Genomic DNA, 11,914 nt, shown 5'->3' on the forward strand with positions numbered 1-11,914 from the left:
TGTCGAAACAGAGGCAGCTACAGGAGGGGACACACAAATATTTGTGCCCTGCAGTTACACACCCGTTCCGACAGGCTCGATCGCAATCTATCCAGATGAGAACACGTTCTCTTCCGACTAGACCACGCTGGAATCGCTGTATGTCTCAAATTTGGTTCCTTTATTTATAGTTAGTATTTTTGGTGCATTAATTGATTTGTTTTAATTTTTTAATGACTTAGGTAGAGTGATTTAGGGAGTTGGGGGGGAGGTCGGGTTGTGTGTGTAGTGGATTGTACGAGATCGTGGTTTGTTAGTATTTATCTAGTTGTGTTCACCTAGTTGTGCTTGCGAGGGTTGAGCTCTGCTCTTTCGGCCCGCCTCTCAACTGCCAATCAATCAATTATTAATAACTAATAAAAAAAAATTCCACACACACACACACACCCAGGAAGCAGCCCGCAACAGCTGTCTAACGCTCATTTACATATTTACTGCTAAGTAACAGAGGGCATCAGAATGATAGAAACTCTGCTGATTTCCGTTTGTGCCATCACCGGGGGATCGAATGAGCTAGGATTACGAGTCGGGAGCGACGTCCACTCAGCAATAAAGCCCCCTAGTTTGTGTATTGGTGCAAAAGATAATTTGGGAGAGGTTAAGGGAAAGGAATGACGTTTGGTGGCCTTGAAAGCTCTGGAGGGGAGGGGGGTTGCCAGTTATGAATTAAAATTGTTATTTTTTAAGATAGGATATATATGCAAAAGACGTTGCGAGATATAGTAAGAAAAGTGTTTCTGACTGAAGTTAGGTACTGTGTGATTGACTTGTATGTTAGGAAAAAGAATATTTATTAGAAACTTAGATAATCTTTAGAAATGTTTCTTCTTAAATAGTTGCAAATTATTGTGTGAAAAGCCTATGGTTACCGTACCTTAAACAAACACTCGTGAGCACAATTAGTCCACGGGATTCAGAGAGAGTGAGAATGAACAGCGAAATAGTAACAAAAAATGTGACAATGAGGGGAAACTATGTCATTCAAACGTTAACCATATAAATTACAGTAACACTAACTGAGCGTCTACATACATATTCCAATCAATTTATGTTAACCATTTTAGGGTTGGTTAGGTTCGGTTATATATCTACAATAGTTTTAACTCAAATGAAAAGAACTTAACTCATACATAATGAAATGAACACTTTTATCATTTCATAAGAAAAAAATTAGAGAAAATATATTAATTCAGGAAAACTTGGCTTATTAGGCAAATCGGGCCTTGCATAGTAGGCTGAGAAGTGCGTTCTGGCTACTAGGTACGACATATATATATATATATATATATATATATATATATATATATATATATATATATATATATATATTTATATATATATATATATATATATATATATATATATATATATATATATATATATATATATATATATATTAATTTTTATTTTATTTATTTATTTTTTAAAAATATGTTATATTTATAAATATGTATGTATATTTAAATATTGATATATACCTGTGGGTCCAGGAGGCCATCTGTGTCCCCTCAGATGGTCTCCCTTATCACAGTTTGTGTCTATGGATGTGTGTCTGTGTGTGTGTTTATCCCTGTGAGTGTCCGTGTGAGTGTGTGAGAGTCCGGTTGCGTGTGTGTCCGGTTATGCCTGTGGGTCCACGAGGCCATCTGTGTCCCCTCAGATGGTCTCCCTTATCACAGTCTATGGGTGTGTGTGAGTGTGAGTGCCCCTGTGATTGTTCGGGTGAGGGTGTGTGTGTGTGTGTGAGTGTCCGGGTTTATGTGAGGTTTGGTTCCAGGAAACATCCTTCCCCTTCCCCTCCCCATATCTCCTCCCTTATTCCCACCGTGGGTTCGAATCCCAGGTGATTAGACCTGCCCTAAGTCCATGGATCCAAGGTATCCATCCGTGGGCCCAACGGATTTCACCCCTTCCCCACTTTCCAAGGGCCAGGTCAATTCTAGCTATCCAGGAAACCTGTCGAAACAGAGGCAGCTACAGGAGGGGACACACAAATATTTGTGCCCTGCAGTTACACACCCGTTCCGACAGGCTCGATCGCAATCTATCCAGATGAGAACACGTTCTCTTCCGACTAGACCACGCTGGAATCGCTGTATGTCTCAAATTTGGTTCCTTTATTTATAGTTAGTATTTTTGGTGCATTAATTGATTTGTTTTAATTTTTTAATGACTTAGGTAGAGTGATTTAGGGAGTTGGGGGGGAGGTCGGGTTGTGTGTGTAGTGGATTGTACGAGATCGTGGTTTGTTAGTATTTATCTAGTTGTGTTCACCTAGTTGTGCTTGCGAGGGTTGAGCTCTGCTCTTTCGGCCCGCCTCTCAACTGCCAATCAATCAATTATTAATAACTAATAAAAAAAAATTCCACACACACACACACACCCAGGAAGCAGCCCGCAACAGCTGTCTAACGCTCATTTACATATTTACTGCTAAGTAACAGAGGGCATCAGAATGATAGAAACTCTGCTGATTTCCGTTTGTGCCATCACCGGGGGATCGAATGAGCTAGGATTACGAGTCGGGAGCGACGTCCACTCAGCAATAAAGCCCCCTAGTTTGTGTATTGGTGCAAAAGATAATTTGGGAGAGGTTAAGGGAAAGGAATGACGTTTGGTGGCCTTGAAAGCTCTGGAGGGGAGGGGGGTTGCCAGTTATGAATTAAAATTGTTATTTTTTAAGATAGGATATATATGCAAAAGACGTTGCGAGATATAGTAAGAAAAGTGTTTCTGACTGAAGTTAGGTACTGTGTGATTGACTTGTATGTTAGGAAAAAGAATATTTATTAGAAACTTAGATAATCTTTAGAAATGTTTCTTCTTAAATAGTTGCAAATTATTGTGTGAAAAGCCTATGGTTACCGTACCTTAAACAAACACTCGTGAGCACAATTAGTCCACGGGATTCAGAGAGAGTGAGAATGAACAGCGAAATAGTAACAAAAAATGTGACAATGAGGGGAAACTATGTCATTCAAACGTTAACCATATAAATTACAGTAACACTAACTGAGCGTCTACATACATATTCCAATCAATTTATGTTAACCATTTTAGGGTTGGTTAGGTTCGGTTATATATCTACAATAGTTTTAACTCAAATGAAAAGAACTTAACTCATACATAATGAAATGAACACTTTTATCATTTCATAAGAAAAAAATTAGAGAAAATATATTAATTCAGGAAAACTTGGCTTATTAGGCAAATCGGGCCTTGCATAGTAGGCTGAGAAGTGCGTTCTGGCTACTAGGTACGACATATATATATATATATATATATATATATATATATATATATATATATATATATATATATATTATATATATATATATATATATATATATATATATATATATATATATATATATATTATATATATATATATATATATATTAATTTTTATTTTATTTATTTATTTTTTAAAAATATGTTATATTTATAAATATGTATGTATATTTAAATATTGATATATACCTGTGGGTCCAGGAGGCCATCTGTGTCCCCTCAGATGGTCTCCCTTATCACAGTTTGTGTCTATGGATGTGTGTCTGTGTGTGTGTTTATCCTGTGAGTGTCCGTGTGAGTGTGTGAGAGTCCGGTTGCGTGTGTGTCCGGTTATGCCTGTGGGTCCACGAGGCCATCTGTGTCCCCTCAGATGGTCTCCCTTATCACAGTCTATGGGTGTGTGTGAGTGTGAGTGCCCCTGTGATTGTTCGGGTGAGGGTGTGTGTGTGTGTGTGAGTGTCCGGGTTTATGTGAGGTTTGGTTCCAGGAAACATCCTTCCCCTTCCCCTCCCCATATCTCCTCCCTTATTCCCACCGTGGGTTCGAATCCCAGGTGATTAGACCTGCCCTAAGTCCATGGATCCAAGGTATCCATCCGTGGGCCCAACGGATTTCACCCCTTCCCCACTTTCCAAGGGCCAGGTCAATTCTAGCTATCCAGGAAACCTGTCGAAACAGAGGCAGCTACAGGAGGGGACACACAAATATTTGTGCCCTGCAGTTACACACCCGTTCCGACAGGCTCGATCGCAATCTATCCAGATGAGAACACGTTCTCTTCCGACTAGACCACGCTGGAATCGCTGTATGTCTCAAATTTGGTTCCTTTATTTATAGTTAGTATTTTTGGTGCATTAATTGATTTGTTTTAATTTTTTAATGACTTAGGTAGAGTGATTTAGGGAGTTGGGGGGGAGGTCGGGTTGTGTGTGTAGTGGATTGTACGAGATCGTGGTTTGTTAGTATTTATCTAGTTGTGTTCACCTAGTTGTGCTTGCGAGGGTTGAGCTCTGCTCTTTCGGCCCGCCTCTCAACTGCCAATCAATCAATTATTAATAACTAATAAAAAAAAATTCCACACACACACACACACCCAGGAAGCAGCCCGCAACAGCTGTCTAACGCTCATTTACATATTTACTGCTAAGTAACAGAGGGCATCAGAATGATAGAAACTCTGCTGATTTCCGTTTGTGCCATCACCGGGGGATCGAATGAGCTAGGATTACGAGTCGGGAGCGACGTCCACTCAGCAATAAAGCCCCTAGTTTGTGTATTGGTGCAAAAGATAATTTGGGAGAGGTTAAGGGAAAGGAATGACGTTTGGTGGCCTTGAAAGCTCTGGAGGGGAGGGGGGTTGCCAGTTATGAATTAAAATTGTTATTTTTTAAGATAGGATATATATGCAAAAGACGTTGCGAGATATAGTAAGAAAAGTGTTTCTGACTGAAGTTAGGTACTGTGTGATTGACTTGTATGTTAGGAAAAAGAATATTTATTAGAAACTTAGATAATCTTTAGAAATGTTTCTTCTTAAATAGTTGCAAATTATTGTGTGAAAAGCCTATGGTTACCGTACCTTAAACAAACACTCGTGAGCACAATTAGTCCACGGGATTCAGAGAGAGTGAGAATGAACAGCGAAATAGTAACAAAAAATGTGACAATGAGGGGAAACTATGTCATTCAAACGTTAACCATATAAATTACAGTAACACTAACTGAGCGTCTACATACATATTCCAATCAATTTATGTTAACCATTTTAGGGTTGGTTAGGTTCGGTTATATATCTACAATAGTTTTAACTCAAATGAAAAGAACTTAACTCATACATAATGAAATGAACACTTTTATCATTTCATAAGAAAAAAATTAGAGAAAATATATTAATTCAGGAAAACTTGGCTTATTAGGCAAATCGGGCCTTGCATAGTAGGCTGAGAAGTGCGTTCTGGCTACTAGGTACGACATATATATATATATATATATATATATATATATATATATATATATATATATATATATATATATTTATATATATATATATATATATATATATATATATATATATATATATATATATATATATATATATATATATATATATATATATTAATTTTTATTTTATTTATTTATTTTTTAAAAATATGTTATATTTATAAATATGTATGTATATTTAAATATTGATATATACCTGTGGGTCCAGGAGGCCATCTGTGTCCCCTCAGATGGTCTCCCTTATCACAGTTTGTGTCTATGGATGTGTGTCTGTGTGTGTGTTTATCCCTGTGAGTGTCCGTGTGAGTGTGTGAGAGTCCGGTTGCGTGTGTGTCCGGTTATGCCTGTGGGTCCACGAGGCCATCTGTGTCCCCTCAGATGGTCTCCCTTATCACAGTCTATGGGTGTGTGTGAGTGTGAGTGCCCCTGTGATTGTTCGGGTGAGGGTGTGTGTGTGTGTGTGAGTGTCCGGGTTTATGTGAGGTTTGGTTCCAGGAAACATCCTTCCCCTTCCCCTCCCCATATCTCCTCCCTTATTCCCACCGTGGGTTCGAATCCCAGGTGATTAGACCTGCCCTAAGTCCATGGATCCAAGGTATCCATCCGTGGGCCCAACGGATTTCACCCCTTCCCCACTTTCCAAGGGCCAGGTCAATTCTAGCTATCCAGGAAACCTGTCGAAACAGAGGCAGCTACAGGAGGGGACACACAAATATTTGTGCCCTGCAGTTACACACCCGTTCCGACAGGCTCGATCGCAATCTATCCAGATGAGAACACGTTCTCTTCCGACTAGACCACGCTGGAATCGCTGTATGTCTCAAATTTGGTTCCTTTATTTATAGTTAGTATTTTTGGTGCATTAATTGATTTGTTTTAATTTTTTAATGACTTAGGTAGAGTGATTTAGGGAGTTGGGGGGGAGGTCGGGTTGTGTGTGTAGTGGATTGTACGAGATCGTGGTTTGTTAGTATTTATCTAGTTGTGTTCACCTAGTTGTGCTTGCGAGGGTTGAGCTCTGCTCTTTCGGCCCGCCTCTCAACTGCCAATCAATCAATATTAATAACTAATAAAAAAAATTCCACACACACACACACACCCAGGAAGCAGCCCGCAACAGCTGTCTAACGCTCATTTACATATTTACTGCTAAGTAACAGAGGGCATCAGAATGATAGAAACTCTGCTGATTTCCGTTTGTGCCATCACCGGGGGATCGAATGAGCTAGGATTACGAGTCGGGAGCGACGTCCACTCAGCAATAAAGCCCCCTAGTTTGTGTATTGGTGCAAAAGATAATTTGGGAGAGGTTAAGGGAAAGGAATGACGTTTGGTGGCCTTGAAAGCTCTGGAGGGGAGGGGGTTGCCAGTTATGAATTAAAATTGTTATTTTTTAAGATAGGATATATATGCAAAAGACGTTGCGAGATATAGTAAGAAAAGTGTTTCTGACTGAAGTTAGGTACTGTGTGATTGACTTGTATGTTAGGAAAAAGAATATTTATTAGAAACTTAGATAATCTTTAGAAATGTTTCTTCTTAAATAGTTGCAAATTATTGTGTGAAAAGCCTATGGTTACCGTACCTTAAACAAACACTCGTGAGCACAATTAGTCCACGGGATTCAGAGAGAGTGAGAATGAACAGCGAAATAGTAACAAAAAATGTGACAATGAGGGGAAACTATGTCATTCAAACGTTAACCATATAAATTACAGTAACACTAACTGAGCGTCTACATACATATTCCAATCAATTTATGTTAACCATTTTAGGGTTGGTTAGGTTCGGTTATATATCTACAATAGTTTTAACTCAAATGAAAAGAACTTAACTCATACATAATGAAATGAACACTTTTATCATTTCATAAGAAAAAAATTAGAGAAAATATATTAATTCAGGAAAACTTGGCTTATTAGGCAAATCGGGCCTTGCATAGTAGGCTGAGAAGTGCGTTCTGGCTACTAGGTACGACATATATATATATATATATATATATATATATATATATATATAATATTATATATATATATATATATATATATATATATATTTATATATATATATATATATATATATATATATATATATATATATATATATATATATATATATATATATTAATTTTTATTTTATTTATTTATTTTTTAAAAATATGTTATATTTATAAATATGTATGTATATTTAAATATTGATATATACCTGTGGGTCCAGGAGGCCATCTGTGTCCCCTCAGATGGTCTCCCTTATCACAGTTTGTGTCTATGGATGTGTGTCTGTGTGTGTGTTTATCCCTGTGAGTGTCCGTGTGAGTGTGTGAGAGTCCGGTTGCGTGTGTGTCCGGTTATGCCTGTGGGTCCACGAGGCCATCTGTGTCCCCTCAGATGGTCTCCCTTATCACAGTCTATGGGTGTGTGTGAGTGTGAGTGCCCCTGTGATTGTTCGGGTGAGGGTGTGTGTTGTGTGTGTGAGTGTCCGGTTTATGTGAGGTTTGGTTCCAGGAAACATCCTTCCCCTTCCCCTCCCCATATCTCCTCCCTTATTCCCACCGTGGGTTCGAATCCAGGTGATTAGACCTGCCCTAAGTCCATGGATCCAAGGTATCCATCCGTGGGCCCCAACGGATTTCACCCCTTCCCCACTTTCCAAGGGCCAGGTCAATTCTAGCTATCCAGGAAACCTGTCGAAACAGAGGCAGCTACAGGAGGGGACACCCAAATATTTGTGCCCTGCAGTTACACACCCGTTCCGACCGGCTCGATCGCAATCTATCCAGATGAGAACACGTTCTCTTCCGACTAGACCCACGCTGGAATCGCTGTATGTCTCAAATTTGGTTCCTTTATTTATAGTTAGTATTTTTTGGTGCATTAATTGATTTGCTTTAATTTTTTAATGACTTAGGTAGAGTGATTTAGGGAGTTGGGGGGGAGGTCGGGTTGTGTGTGTAGTGGATTGTACGAGATCGTGGTTTGTTAGTATTTATCTAGTTGTGTTCACCTGAGTTGTGCTTGCGAGGGTTGAGCTCTGCTCTTTCGGCCCGCCTCTTCAACTGCCAATCAATCAATTATTTAATAACTAATAAAAAAAATTCCCACACACACACACACACCCAGGAAGCAGCCCGCAACAGCTGTCTAACGCTCATTTACATATTTACTGCTAAGTAACAGAGGGCATCAGAATGATAGAAACTCTGCTGATTTCCGTTTGTGCCATCACCGGGGGATCGAATGAGCTAGGATTACGAGTCGGGAGCGACGTCCACTCAGCAATAAAGCCCCCTAGTTTGTGTATTGGTGCAAAAGATAATTTGGGAGAGGTTAAGGGAAAGGAATGACGTTTGGTGGCCTTGAAAGCTCTGGAGGGGAGGGGGGTTGCCAGTTATGAATTAAAATTGTTATTTTTTAAGATAGGATATATATGCAAAAGACGTTGCGAGATATAGTAAGAAAAGTGTTTCTGACTGAAGTTAGGTACTGTGTGATTGACTTGTATGTTAGGAAAAAGAATATTTATTAGAAACTTAGATAATCTTTAGAAATGTTTCTTCTTAAATAGTTGCAAATTATTGTGTGAAAAGCCTATGGTTACCGTACCTTAAACAAACACTCGTGAGCACAATTAGTCCACGGGATTCAGAGAGAGTGAGAATGAACAGCGAAATAGTAACAAAAAATGTGACAATGAGGGGAAACTATGTCATTCAAACGTTAACCATATAAATTACAGTAACACTAACTGAGCGTCTACATACATATTCCAATCAATTTATGTTAACCATTTTAGGGTTGGTTAGGTTCGGTTATATATCTACATAGTTTTAACTCAAATGAAAAGAACTTAACTCATACATAATGAAATGAACACTTTTATCATTTCATAAGAAAAAAATTAGAGAAAATATATTAATTCAGGAAAACTTGGCTTATTAGGCAAATCGGGCCTTGCATAGTAGGCTGAGAAGTGCGTTCTGGCTACTAGGTACGACATATATATATATATATATATATATATATATATATATATATATATATATATATATATATATATATATATATATATATATATATATATATATATATATATATATATATATATATATATATATATATATATATATATTAATTTTTATTTTATTTATTTATTTTTAAAAATATGTTATATTTATAAATATGTATGTATATTTAAATATTGATATATACCTGTTGGTCCAGGAGGCCATCTGTGTCCCCTCAGATGGTCTCCCTTATCACAGTTTGTGTCTATGGATGTGTGTCTGTGTGTGTGTTTATCCCTGTGAGTGTCCGTGTGAGTGTGTGAGAGTCCGGTTGCGTGTGTGTCCGGTTATGCCTGTGGGTCACGAGGCCATCTGTGTTCCCCTCAGATGGTCTCCCTTATCACAGTCTATGGGTGTGTGTGTGAGTGTGAGTGCCCCTGTGATTGTTCGGGTGAGGGTGTGTGTCGTGTGTGTGAGTGTCCGGGTTTATGTGAGGTTTGGTTCCAGGAAACATCCTTCCCCTTCCCCTCCCCATATCTCCTCCCTTATTCCCACCGTGGGTTCGAATCCCAGGTGATTAGACCTGCCCTAAGTCCATGGATCCAAGGTATCCATCCGTGGGCCCAACGGATTTCACCCCTTCCCCACTTTCCAAGGGGCCAGGTCAATTCTAGCTATCCAGGAACCTGTCGAAACATGAGGCAGCTACAGGAGGGGACACACAAATATTTGTGCCCTGCAGTTACACACCCGTTCCGACAGGCTCGATCGCAATCTATCCAGATGAGAACACGTTCTCTTCCGACTAGACCACGCTGGAATCGCTGTATGTCTCAAATTTGGTTCCTTTATTTATAGTTAGTATTTTTGGTGCATTAATTGATTTGTTTTAATTTTTTAATGACTTAGGTAGAGTGATTTAGGGAGTTGGGGGGGAGGTCGGGTTGTGTGTGTAGTGGATTGTACGAGATCGTGGTTTGTTAGTATTTATCTAGTTGTGTTCACCTAGTTGTGCTTGCGAGGGTTGAGCTCTGCTCTTTCGGCCCGCCTCTCAACTGCCAATCAATCAATTATTAATAACTAATAAAAAAAATTCCACACACACACACACACCCAGGAAGCAGCCCGCAACAGCTGTCTAACGCTCATTTACATATTTACTGCTAAGTAACAGAGGGCATCAGAATGATAGAAACTCTGCTGATTTCCGTTTGTGCCATCACCGGGGGATCGAATGAGCTAGGATTACGAGTCGGGAGCGACGTCCACTCAGCAATAAAGCCCCCTAGTTTGTGTATTGGTGCAAAAGATAATTTGGGAGAGGTTAAGGGAAAGGAATGACGTTTGGTGGCCTTGAAAGCTCTGGAGGGGAGGGGGGTTGCCAGTTATGAATTAAAATTGTTATTTTTTAAGATAGGATATATATGCAAAAGACGTTGCGAGATATAGTAAGAAAAGTGTTTCTGACTGAAGTTAGGTACTGTGTGATTGACTTGTATGTTAGGAAAAAGAATATTTATTAGAAACTTAGATAATCTTTAGAAATGTTTCTTCTTAAATAGTTGCAAATTATTGTGTGAAAAGCCTATGGTTACCGTACCTTAAACAAACACTCGTGAGCACAATTAGTCCACGGGATTCAGAGAGAGTGAGAATGAACAGCGAAATAGTAACAAAAAATGTGACAATGAGGGGAAACTATGTCATTCAAACGTTAACCATATAAATTACAGTAACACTAACTGAGCGTCTACATACATATTCCAATCAATTTATGTTAACCATTTTAGGGTTGGTTAGGTTCGGTTATATATCTACAATAGTTTTAACTCAAATGAAAAGAACTTAACTCATACATAATGAAATGAACACTTTTATCATTTCATAAGAAAAAAATTAGAGAAAATATATTAATTCAGGAAAACTTGGCTTATTAGGCAAATCGGGCCTTGCATAGTAGGCTGAGAAGTGCGTTCTGGCTACTAGGTACGACATATATATATATATATATATATTATATATATATATATATATATATATATATATATATATATATATATATATATATATATATATATATATATATATATATATATATATATATATATTAATTTTATTTTATTTATTTATTTTTTTAAAATATGTTATATTTATAAATATGTATGTATATTTAAATATTGATATATACCTGTGGGTCCAGGAGGCCATCTGTGTCCCCTCAGATGGTCTCCCTTATCACAGTTTGTGTCTATGGATGTGTGTCTGTGTGTGTGTTTATCCCTGTGAGTGTCCGTGTGAGTGTGTGAGAGTCCGGTTGCGTGTGTGTCCGGTTATGCCTGTGGGTCCACGAGGCCATCTGTGTCCCCTCAGATGGTCTCCCTTATCACAGTCTATGGGTGTGTGTGAGTGTGAGTGCCCTGTGATTGTTCGGGTGAGGGTGTGTGTGTGTGTGTGAGTGTCCGGGTTTATGTGAGGTTTGGTTCCAGGAAACATCCTTCCCCTTCCCCTCCCCATATCTCCTCCCTTATTCCCACCGTGGGTTCGAATCCCAGGTGATTAGACCTGCCCTAAGTCCATGGA

Source organism: Procambarus clarkii, chromosome 35 (genome assembly GCF_040958095.1).
Source record: "Procambarus clarkii isolate CNS0578487 chromosome 35, FALCON_Pclarkii_2.0, whole genome shotgun sequence".
Taxonomy (NCBI): domain Eukaryota; kingdom Metazoa; phylum Arthropoda; class Malacostraca; order Decapoda; family Cambaridae; genus Procambarus; species Procambarus clarkii.